Raw genomic sequence first — 11,801 nt, 5'->3', positions numbered from 1 at the left:
AGGTAATATAAAATCTTTCCCTTTGCAGGCCTGACCCCAATATTTGATTACTCAATAAGATACTCATGTAAGAGAATTATTTGGGGAAGTGCATTTTCTTTGCATTTGAAGCTTCCACAGATGTAAAGCCTTCTTACCAGCTCAGAGGTTTAGCAGGTTTCTCTTCCACAAAGCAAAGACTGTCTTTGGTTTGGAAGCTTGCTTTTCTACCTATGCCGACTTAGCCTCAGCAACTGTACCAGCTGAAATGTTCTCCATCTATTGCTCACCTACAAAGATTTTGTCTCTCTGAAGTAATTTAGTTCTTTTAGATTTATTTGTACCTGTGAAACAGAATTTTTACAAAATGGTGGTTTTAAACAAAAGCATGAAATGTTTGGATTTTGGGGTACCATTGTCTCAGTGCGAGCGAAGGAAGATCTTTGATGTGTTTTTCTTTTCTTTTTTTTTCTTTTTAACTCCTTGTCACACAACTGATTGAAGCAAAACAACACAACATGCTGCCACTTCATCCAAAAGCAGTGTTTTCATCATCCCCTTTCTTGACGGCTCAATAGGTCATTAGCCACAGGCCCATTGAGTGCTTTTAAAAGGGGGTGTCTTTTTATTTTCTAATTATAAGCCTAACTCTTGCAAAAATCTTTTTGCAAATTTTAAGTATCTCTTAAGGATATACTCCCAGAAGACCATTACTAAGTCAAGAATTAGGAATGTTTTTCTGACAATTGCCAAAAAGAATGATAGATCATATAATAATAGTATTATTTGAAAGAAATACTATGTTCCCTTTTCCACAGAATTTGTTACTCTGTGATTTGAAGCAGAACTCAATGAATTTCATTGTATCTATTTTGTTGAAATATTTGTGTATTAATCTCAAACTCATTTGCATTATATACTCACCTCCTATCCACCACCCATTTATTCAACATTTATTTATTCTGAAAGCAGTCTAAGTAAGGATATTTTTCTCACTTTTACAGGTAAAATGAGATAAAGATGAGTAACTGGTAATGGACATGAGATTTTTTTTTTAATTTTCTAAAATGTTCTAAAATTGATTGTGGTGATGGTTGCCCAACTTTGTGAATACAAGAAAAATCACTGAGTCAAAACTTTAAATTGGTGAATCATTTGATATATGAATGTTATCTCAATGAAACTGCTACTTCAAAAATGAAATAAGAGGAACATGGGTGTAAATGAAACTTCCATGATATGACTCTAACAACCAAATTCTCAACCAACTGAAAACAAAAATATATTTCTTGGGGCAACTTCTAAGCACATTGAAAAAAGAGAAAATTATCTGGGCTCCAAGAACATGATCATAATAAATATAACAAGAATATACTAAAGTTTTATTTGACGTCAGCCACTGATGTAAATATTTTAAATGATAAGCTCATTTAATGTTTATATCAACTCTAAAAAATTACTATTATTTATTAAATTTTGCAGAGAAGAAAACTGAGATTTAGATCAAAGTGGTAACTGGCAGAGACAGGGTTCCAATCTCAGCTTTGTCTGATGCCGTCTTTTTTGTTTTTAAAAAATCTACTGCTTCCCAACATTAGAGCATCACATCCAAGAAGACACCATTGCTGCTGACTGTGGCAAAGGAAACAAGCCTACATGTGCAGATATATATACTCAGAGTCACACAAGGTACAATAAACTTCTGGGGAGCCAAAAATAGCATGTACAAGTCAGCTGACTTTGGTGAAAACCTAGATGTAAAAATCCTGAAAGCATAAATTGAGAATTCCTAAATTTTGGAGGGTAAGTGGAAACCCAAGAGTGTGATACATTCCCCAGCTTTGAGTTGGCTGTGTTTGTAGCTGTGTACATATTCAACATCACTTTAAAACCTCACAGGGCCAGCCACAGTGGCTCATGCCTGTAATCCTCGTGCTTTGGAAGACCAAAGTAAGAGGATCACTTGAGACCAGGAGTTCATGACAGCCTTGGTAATATTGCAAGACACACTCTCTATAAAAAATTTTTTTTAAAGTCCAGTCACAATGGTTTGTGCCTGTAGTCCTATCTACTCAGAAGACTGAGGCAGAAAAATAGCTTAGCCTAGGAGTTTAAGGCTTCAATAAGCTATGATTGCACCACTGAATTCCAGACTGAGTAAGTCCTTGTCTCTAAAAAAAAAAAAAAAAACAAAAAAAATCTCATTTATTCTGTGTCCAAACACAATAGTAATACTTTAGATTCTATGACACTTGACAGTCAGTGAAGAAGTGTTGTAATCTTTAAGACAACTTATGTCTAGCCTTTTTGGAAATTATAGAATATTGGTCTTTCAAGAAATCTTTGAAAATTTATTTTATAGGCAAGATAATATCTTCCAGAGAAACTAAGGCAATTTCTCAAGGTAAAGCGGCTCTTCAGAAACAAAGTCAGGGGACTCTCAGGTGTCTTGAGCCAAGGTCCAGGAATCCCTACATCACATTATATTAATTGTTACTGATGAATAAATGTTAGTTCCCCTTCTTCTGTCCAGCCCTTGGTAATGTCCATTTCTGGCCAATGCTCTTGCAAGAGCTGCCGCCTTGATTTCTGGTGCAGCCAGCTTTCTGATTGCAAACTCTGGGAATCAACTTGGCATTAATCCAGACTCTGCTCCTGCCAAGTCCAATTTCATCAAGGAGTAATAAAGTACAACAATACACATTTTTACTTTAATGTTCAAAGAATGCTTCTGGATCATTGAATTTTGGACAGCATTTCATCTGTGGGATGCAAATTATTCTAATTACAACAAGTTTACCTCATTAAAAAAAGAACATCTGCTTTTTTTAGAGCAACATCCACTAAACAACAATGAATAGAATAAAGTTAAATTTTGCTTGCATTTACTAGTAGTTAGGAATGGATCAAAAATACCAAGGAATTGTGTTTGCCCCTAAGGAAAGCAGTGAATGCTTAGGAAACTTTACGTAAAGAACACTAAAATTTTTTACTGTGTGCATTTGTACTGTGTGTACTCAGTAAACAAAAGAAATTACAAGAAATAATAACATATAAACCTTAGTAAAACTAATTTTCACTGTTGATATTCCACGAATAAACTACTTCTTATAGAAATTCAAGTAAAAAGTGAAGAACTGAAATTTGCATCATACATAGATAACTAAGTCTTGCAGTCTCAAGGTACAACACTGTTTATTTTATTATTCATTCTATAACATAAATCCTAGCCAATTGTGCTTGCCAAGGCACTGAGCTATCCATATGCTACAACAGAGGAACACGGTCCCTTCCTTATAGAGTTTTGGTAATATTAGATGAGATCTTTATTATTAACATTATCTCATTTTTGCCTCTTTAAACTAAGAGTAATCAATGTCCGTTTTTATTGTCTTGATGATCTCTTATGAATATCCACAATTAAAGTTTATTTTAGTAAACTATATTTTAAATGTCTATTATATTTAAATTTATATTATTATATATTTATTTTATAAATTTTGTATTTATATTTTTTATATTTGTAACATACAAATTTTACACCTATATTTTCTTTTTCTATTTATAACTTATAAATATAAATTTATAATATATTTTATATGAAATACAATATATTATTTATACTTTAAATTTATACTATAAAATATAGTTCTTAAACTATATTTTAGATTTTATGTTTCTTCCTCCTCCAGAAATCCACCAACTTCTATGGCACTGAGGTGCACAGATTGAGTTCTAACACAGGTTGAGACTCTAATACAGGTTGAGTATTCCGTATCCAAAGTGCTTGGGACCGGAAGTGTTTCAAATTTCTTTTTTTTTTTTTTTTTTTTTTTTTTTTTTTTTTTCAGATTTTGAAATATTTGCATATACATAATGAGATATGTTGGGGTCGGGACCCAAGTCTAAACACAAAATTTATTTATGTTTTATATGTACTGTATACATCTAGCCTGAAGCTAATTTTATACAATGTTTTTAGTAATACATGCAACTCATATGAGATCAAGTGTGGAATTTTCCACTAGTGGCAGCATGTCAGTGCTCAAAAAGTTACAGATCTTAAAGCATTTTGGATTCCAGATTTTGGGGATTAGTGATACTCAACCTATACTTTTCATTATTTTAGTTTTTAAACTTTTGCAAGAGGTGAAACCAGGCAAGTTTAGAATTTGTATGCTCAATAAGTGAGACTTTCAAATACGTCTCTTCAAAGTACTTGCATACTTGTGGGAACTCTGGAAAACTTCTTCAGTGATTCGAAGAAAACCTTGGTTCACATATTTTCAAAGAGTCGAAGTTCTGCAAAATGAAACTACCTAGAGTTAACTCCATTCTCTTTATGATGTTAGCAGAAGGAAAAATTGATGACTGATGGTGTTATAGACTGCTCAGACGGCTATAATAAAATTTCATAGATGGAATGACTTAAACAACAGAAATTCATTTTCTCACAGTCCTAGAGGCTGGAAAGTCCCAGATCAAGGGAAGGCAGGGTCGATTTCTGGTGAAGACTCTCTTCCTGGCTTGCAGAAGGCTGCCTTTTCATTGTGTCTTCACATGCCAGAGAGAGAGCAAGCTCTCTAGGTTTTTTCTTACAAACATGGTAATTTTATCAGACCAGGACCCCACCTTTATGACTTCATTTAACCTTAATTAAATCTTCATTCAACCCCATCTCCAAATACAGCCACAATGAGGGTTAGGTCCTCAAATTATTAATTTTGGAGAGACACAAACATTCAGTCCATAATAGGTAGTTAAACCAAATTATTATAATAATAATTAGCAATAATTGCTATGGTTTGAATGTTGGTCCCCTTCTAAACTCATGTTGAAATTTAATTGTCATTCTAACAGTATTAACAGGTGCGACCTTTAGAAAGTGATTAAGCCATGAGGGCCTCACCCTCATGAGTGGGATTGATGCTGCTATAAAAATGCAAGTTTACTCCCTTCTTTCTCTCTTGCCCTTTTACCTTTCACTTTCTGCCATGAGAGGATACAACAAGAAGGCCCTCAACAGATGCCAGCCCCTGAATCTTGGAATTTGCAGCATCCAGAACTGTAAGCCAATAAACTTCCTTTTATTATAAATGACCCAGCCTCAGATATTTTATCATAGCAACAAAAATGGACTATGGCAGTAGTATTAGATAATGATGTTTATAGAAATTCTTTTGCAATATTTATTTACCATTAGTGTGTAACTATCTGTAGTCAAACTGAGTAATGGCATTTATTCTTTGGATATCTTAAAAGAAGATATCATAGTACTATAGACTATAGTTAATTTTTAGAATCAGATGTTATGGTTGTTAAGCTTTTCCATCAAGTTTTCTTTAAAAGGCTATAATGATAGTTTTTAGTAACCTCCCTTAATACAGTAGTCATGAAACTAATCAAGCATAGTGATCCTTCATCTGGAAATTCCTTAGACTTTATCTAATGGATCTTTGGAGTTGAATAGTCCAAAAGTAAATGATTCAAGTTAGTGTTTTGTTATTGTTGCTTACAAGATGATGCAATAAACAGAAAATGCCTAAAGTTTTTCTTCATAGAAAAAAAAATACATTATTTTTTTATTTATATACTTCAGTTACCACTAGTCCCTTCTCTTTAACATGAATACTACTTGTCTTCCATCAACAGATAGCTGAGAGCCTTATGTACAGTGTATGCTAAACCAACTAAGCATTTACATTTGCAGAACTTCTTAAACTGTAATGTGTAAATGAATTACCTAAGAATAGTGTTAAATTGCTTTTTCTGAGTTTCAGATGCAGTAGGTCTAGAGTGGAAATTTTGCAGTTCTAAGGGTGATACTTATGCTGTTAGTCCAGACCACACTTTGAAGAACAAAATTTCAAAAGGCCCAAAGCACAGTTGTTTCTTTATAAAACTGACAAAACATTAATTGATAAAATAACATTACCATTCTGTTTTCTAGGGACGTTTTGAGGATTGATAAGATAATAAATATAAAGCAATGAGCACAAGATAGTTCAAAATTGATAAAGCTTATTAACTGAATAAACAAAGGTATTTTGTATTATGGTTAATTTTATGTAGCTGAATTTACCTAAAGCAGAGAATTTGAAGGGCTGATTAGGATAGAGAAGGCATGTTGGCATGAATTTATGAAAAATATTAAACTTAGGGATGTGGGACCTTAAAAGTGGGAATAAATTCATCAGTGGCTTTTAGTCATAGTGATGATAACAGAAAAGCAATAATTTTATCTAGCCAGGTTAAAGCCTGAGAAAGTAATGAGGATGCTTTTGCAGCAATATATATTTGACATGATGAGGGCATGAGGGTAACAGTGGAAGTCATGAAAAGGAAGAAAGTGAAAGGCCAACAGTTATTGGGAGCCCACTTTCAATCAGATGTTACGTCTTACATTAGAATAACTGCATGTCAAAACTACCTTGGAGATTTTCAAAATGTATGCATGCATGTGCCTTGCTCTGTATTACACCAGAATCTCAGCAGGAGGGTCCAAGTAAATCTTTTAAAGCTCTTCACAGGGCACATGCATCACTGTTTGTCTATCAGATTTCCTTTCCCCAGACCTCTTACAAGGAGACCACCATCCTTTTCCTTCCCTTTTTCTCCTCCTCTAGCCTGCTTACCTTCATGGAATATCCCCTTGAGAAGAGAAAAATGTTTGTACCAGATATCCTTTGTTCTACACCCCAGACAGCCTTCTCTTCTTATGCTCAAAGGTCCAGATTGAAAATAAAAACTATTGAATGTTAGCTGTTATTTCTCTTTATCTTCCTGTCCTACTGAATTCTAAGGCAACAAAGATGCTTTTGCTTACTGAGCAAATGGTCAGAAGCTGAAGATAAGAAAGAGGTGCACAGTTGAATATTTCAAGATCTTTTTCGCTCTAGAAAATGGCCTGAGTCAGGCTATGATTTCAGGTCTGACTGAGTCCCAGGTACATATTATTTCTACTACACCCTGCTGCCAAGTATTGAAAGCTATCTAGGAAAAAGCAATTAAATTAATAACAACATTTGCTTTTCCTTTTTTTTTTTTTTTTTTTGAAACGGATTCTCATTCTTTCACCCACGCTGGAGTACAGTGGCTCAATCCCAGCTCACTGCAACCTCTGCCTCTGGAGTTCAAGCAATTCTCCTGCCTCAGCTTCCTGAGTGGCTGGGCTTATAAGAATGTGCCACCACGCCCAGATAATTTTTGTATTTTTAGTAGAAACGGGGTTTCATCATGTTGGTCAGGCTGGTCTCGCCATTATTTACTACTCTTATAAGGACTGGATTCTGAAATATTAGGAAATAGATGGAGTAATTATAGAATCATCTTTATGTAGAGCTACAAGGCCCTCCCCACAGGTCCCATTTTCATTGCACATCTTCACCACCTCCTTTGTTCATATTCTTGGTCCAACTCATATTTTAAAAATCTGAATATCACTGTTTCTTGTAGATCTTCTCCTACTTTTTTTTTTTCCAGGAGCACGTGCACTTTATTGAACCACTGTAGAAAAGTGTGTGAGGGTAAAGGGTTGATACAGGATGGGCTAGGGGCAGGGCAAGGGATGGAATCTGGTTACCAGGGAGACAGAGAGGTCACGGGCAGAGCCCCTGGCCCCGGGTGATTCCTCTGGATCTACTGATAGGCTTGCAGAATCAGGATTGGGAAGATGATCATCAGAATGGTCATGATGATGCCCAAAATCAGGGCCCAGATGTTCAGGCACTTGGCAGTGGAGGCTTAGGCCTGAGCCCCGGTCAGGTCGCCAACCATCTTCCTGTCCCTAGACTTCACGGAGTAGGCGAACGCTATGAAGCCCAGGAAGCAAGAGTTCATGAAGAGGGTGTTGAACAGGGACCAGCCGACATGGTCAGGCATGGAGATCTCGCTTCGGATGTGGATCACGGTGGATGTTGGGGGTGCAGGGTTGTGGGGCACCCCCAGCGCAGCCACCTCATGCTCCTCCTTCAGTGTATCATAGTTTGGGGGATGGTCGGTGCTGGCAGGAGTGAAGAAGGTTTGGACAGTGTGGTTCATGGTGTCAGGGAAGACTGGCCGTGGTGGGGTTGCTGGGATGCTTCTCCCCTATTTTTGTTTTATCAATATTTCTTTATGTCTCTAACCTATTGTGACTAGGTCAAACCTTCTCCCTTCTATCAGAGTGCACTTTGTAAAATCTTAATTATTGCCCTTAAAAAGAAAGTAGAGAAAGAGATAGGGTTAGAAAGTTTATTCAAAGGGATAATATCAGAGAACTTCCCAAACATAGAGAAATATATCCACATTCAAATACAAGAACATCAAGCAAATTTAACTCAGAGAAGATTACCTCAAGGCATTTAATAATCAAAGTCTCAAAAGTCAAAAATAAAGAAAAGATCCTGAAAGCAGCAAGAGAAAAGAAACAAATAACATACAATGGAGCTCCAGTACATCTGGCAGCATATTATTCAGTGGAAACCTTATGGACCAAGAGGCAGTGGCATGGCATATTTAAAACACCAAAGGAAAAACCTTTTACCCTAAAATAATATATCTGGTGAAAATATCCCTCAGACATGAAGGAGAAATAAAAACATTCCTAGACAAACAAAAAACTGAGAGACTTCATCAACATCAGACCTGTCCCACAAAAAATACTAAAAGGAATTCTTCAATTTGAAAGAAGAGAATGTTAGTGAGCAAGAAGGAATCATATGAAGGTACAAAACTCACTGATAATAGTAAGCACACAGAAAAATACAGAATAGTATAACACTGTAATGGTGGTGTGAAAACTACTCCTGTCTTAAGTAGAAAGACTAAATGATAAACCAATAAAAAATAATAACCACAAAAACTTTTTAAGACATAGACACAAGATAAGATAAAAGAGATACCACAGAAATCAAGGAGACAAAGTTAACGTGTAGAGTTTTTATTAATTTTCTTCTTGTGTGTTTGTTTGTTTGTTTGTATACACAATTAGTGTTATATTGTCATCAGTTGAAAATAATGGATTATGAGACAGTATTTGAAAGCCTCATGGTAACCCCAAATTGAAAAACATGGATACACAAAAAATAAAAAGCATGCAAAAAAAATAAAAGCATATCACCTGAGAAAATCACCTTCACTAAATGGAAAACAAGAAAGAAAAAAAGAATGAGAAGGCTGCAAAACAACAAGAAAACACATTTTAAAACAGCAGGGGTAAATCCCCACTTAACAATGATAACATTGCATGTAAATGGACTAAACTCTCCAAGAAAAGACATAGACTGGTTGAATGGATGAAAAAACAAGACCCAAAAAATCTGTTGCCTACAAGAAACACACTTCACTTATAAAGATACATAAAGACTATACATAAAGGAATATAAAATAATTTTCCATGCCAATGGAAACCAAAAAAGAGCAGGAGTAGTTGTACTTACATCAGACAAATAGATTTTAGGACAAAAACTGTAAGAAGAGACAGAGAAAGTCACTATGTAACGATAAAAGATTCAATTCAGCAAGATGATAGAGCAATTGTAAATACGTATGCACCCAATACTGGAGCATCCAGATATGTAAGGGAGATACTATTAGAACCCAAGGGTGAAATAGGCCCCAATACAGTAATAACTGTAGACTTCAATACACTACTTTCAGCATTGGACAGATCTCCCGTACAGAAAATCAACAAAGAGACATCAGGTTGAATCTGCACTATAGAACAAATGGACCTAATAGATATTTACAGAATATTTTATTTAACAACTGCTGAATACACATTATTTTTCTCAGCACATGAATATTTCTCAAGGATAGACCATATATTATATCACAAGACCAAATCTTAAAACATTCAAAGTAATAAAATAATATCAAGCATCTTCTCTAACCACAATACACTAAAACTAAAAATCAATAATGAGGAATTTTAACTATATGAACACATGAAAATTAAACAATATACTCCTTAATGACCAGTGGGCCAATGAAAAAATTAAGAAAGAAACTGAAAAACTTCTTGAAACAAATAATAATAGAAATACAGGATACCAAAACCTATGGGATACACTGAAAGCAATACTAAGAGGGGAATTCATAGCTGTAAGTGCTTACATCAAAAAAGAAGAAAAACTTCATGTAAATAACCTGATGATACATCTTTAAAAACTAGCAAAGCAAGAGAAAAGCAAACTCAAAATTAGGAGAAAAAGAAATAATAAGGGTCAGAGCAGAAATAAATGAAATTGAAATGAAAAAAACAATACAAAAGATCAACAAAACAAAAAGGTTATATTTTGAAAAGATAAGCAAAATTGACAAACCTTTAGTCAGAGTAAGAAAAAAAGAGAATATGTAAATAAACAGACGAAAATGAGACATTACAACCAATGCTGCAGAAATTCAAAGGATCAATACTAGTTGCTATGAATAATTAGATGCAAATAAATTGGAAAATCTGGAAGAAATGGATAAATTCCTAGACACATATGACCTATGAAGATTGAATCATGAAGAAATAAAACTTGAACTGACCAATAACAAGTAATAATATAAAACCTTAATAAAAAGTCCTCCTGTAAAGAAAAACCTGGGACTTGATAGCTCACTGTTGAACTTTACCAAACATTAACAGAAGAATACTAATCCTACTGAAACTGTTTTGAAAAATAGAGAAGGGAATATTTTCAAATTTATTCTACAAGGCCATTTTTACCCTGAAACTAAAACCAGGCAAAGACATTTTAAAAAATAAGAATACTGCAGGATAATATCTCTGATGAATATTTATGCAAAAATACTCAACACAATACTGGCAAAATGAATTCAACAATATATTTCAAAGGTCATTAATCATGACCAAATGGTATTTATCCAAGGAGTGCAAAAACGGTTCAACACATGCAAGTTAATCAATGTGAATTAAACAGAATGAAGGACAAAAATCATACGATCATTTCAATCGATGCTGAGAAAGCATTTGATAAAGTTCAACATCACTTCATGATTTAAAAAAAAAAAAACTCAAAAAACTGGGTATAAAAGGAACATAACAACATAATAAAAGTCATATATGACAGACCCACAGCTAGTATGATACTGAATGGGGAAAAACTGAAAGCCTTTCCTCTTAGATCTGGAATATGAGAAGGATGCTCACTTTCACCACTGTTATTCAACATAGTACTGGAAGACCTAGCTAGAGCAATCAGACAAGAGAAAGAAATAAAAGGCATCCAAATTGGAAAGAAAGAAGTCAAGTTATCCTTGTTTGTAGATGATGTGTCTTATATTTGGAAAAACCTTCAGATTCTGCCAAAAAAACTATTAGAACTGATAAATATTTCAGTGAAGTTGCAAGATACAAAGTCAGGATATAAAGATTACTAACATTATTGTATGCCAACCGTGAACAATTTGAAAAAAATAATTTAAAGTAATCCCACTTACAGTAGCCACCAAATTAAATACCTCAAAATTAACCAAATAAATAATAGATCTCTACATGAAACTATAAAACACTAATGAAAGAAATTGAGGAGTACACACAAAAATGGTAAGATTTTCCATGTTTATGGATTGGAAGAATCAATATTTTTTAAATGTCCATACTACCCAAAGCAATCTACAGATTCAGTGCAACCCCTGTCACAATACCAAATGACATTCCTTACAGAAAAAGAAAAAAAAAATCCAAAATTTATATGGAATTACAAAAGACCCAGAACAGCCAAAGCTATCCTAAGCAAAAAGAACTGGAGGAATCATATTACCTGACTTCAAAATTATACTACAGAGCTATAGTAACCAAAACAGCATGATATTGGCATAAAAATAGGCAC

General features: G+C 34.3%; 1 non-coding gene across 1 annotated transcript; it reads right to left on the bottom strand.

Annotated features, from left to right (window-relative positions):
- Positions 1-460: 460 nt before the first annotated feature.
- Positions 461-596, bottom strand: LOC120365764 (small nucleolar RNA SNORA21). The gene has a single exon (XR_005580621.1). It is a non-coding gene; the product is annotated as a small nucleolar RNA SNORA21 (small nucleolar RNA).
- Between the last annotated feature and the right edge of the window lie 11,205 nt (positions 597-11,801).

Source organism: Saimiri boliviensis, chromosome 1 (genome assembly GCF_048565385.1).
Source record: "Saimiri boliviensis isolate mSaiBol1 chromosome 1, mSaiBol1.pri, whole genome shotgun sequence".
Taxonomy (NCBI): Eukaryota; Metazoa; Chordata; class Mammalia; order Primates; family Cebidae; genus Saimiri; species Saimiri boliviensis.
Note: the sequence above shows the minus strand (reverse complement) of the source record. Positions and strands in the feature narration are given on the sequence as shown.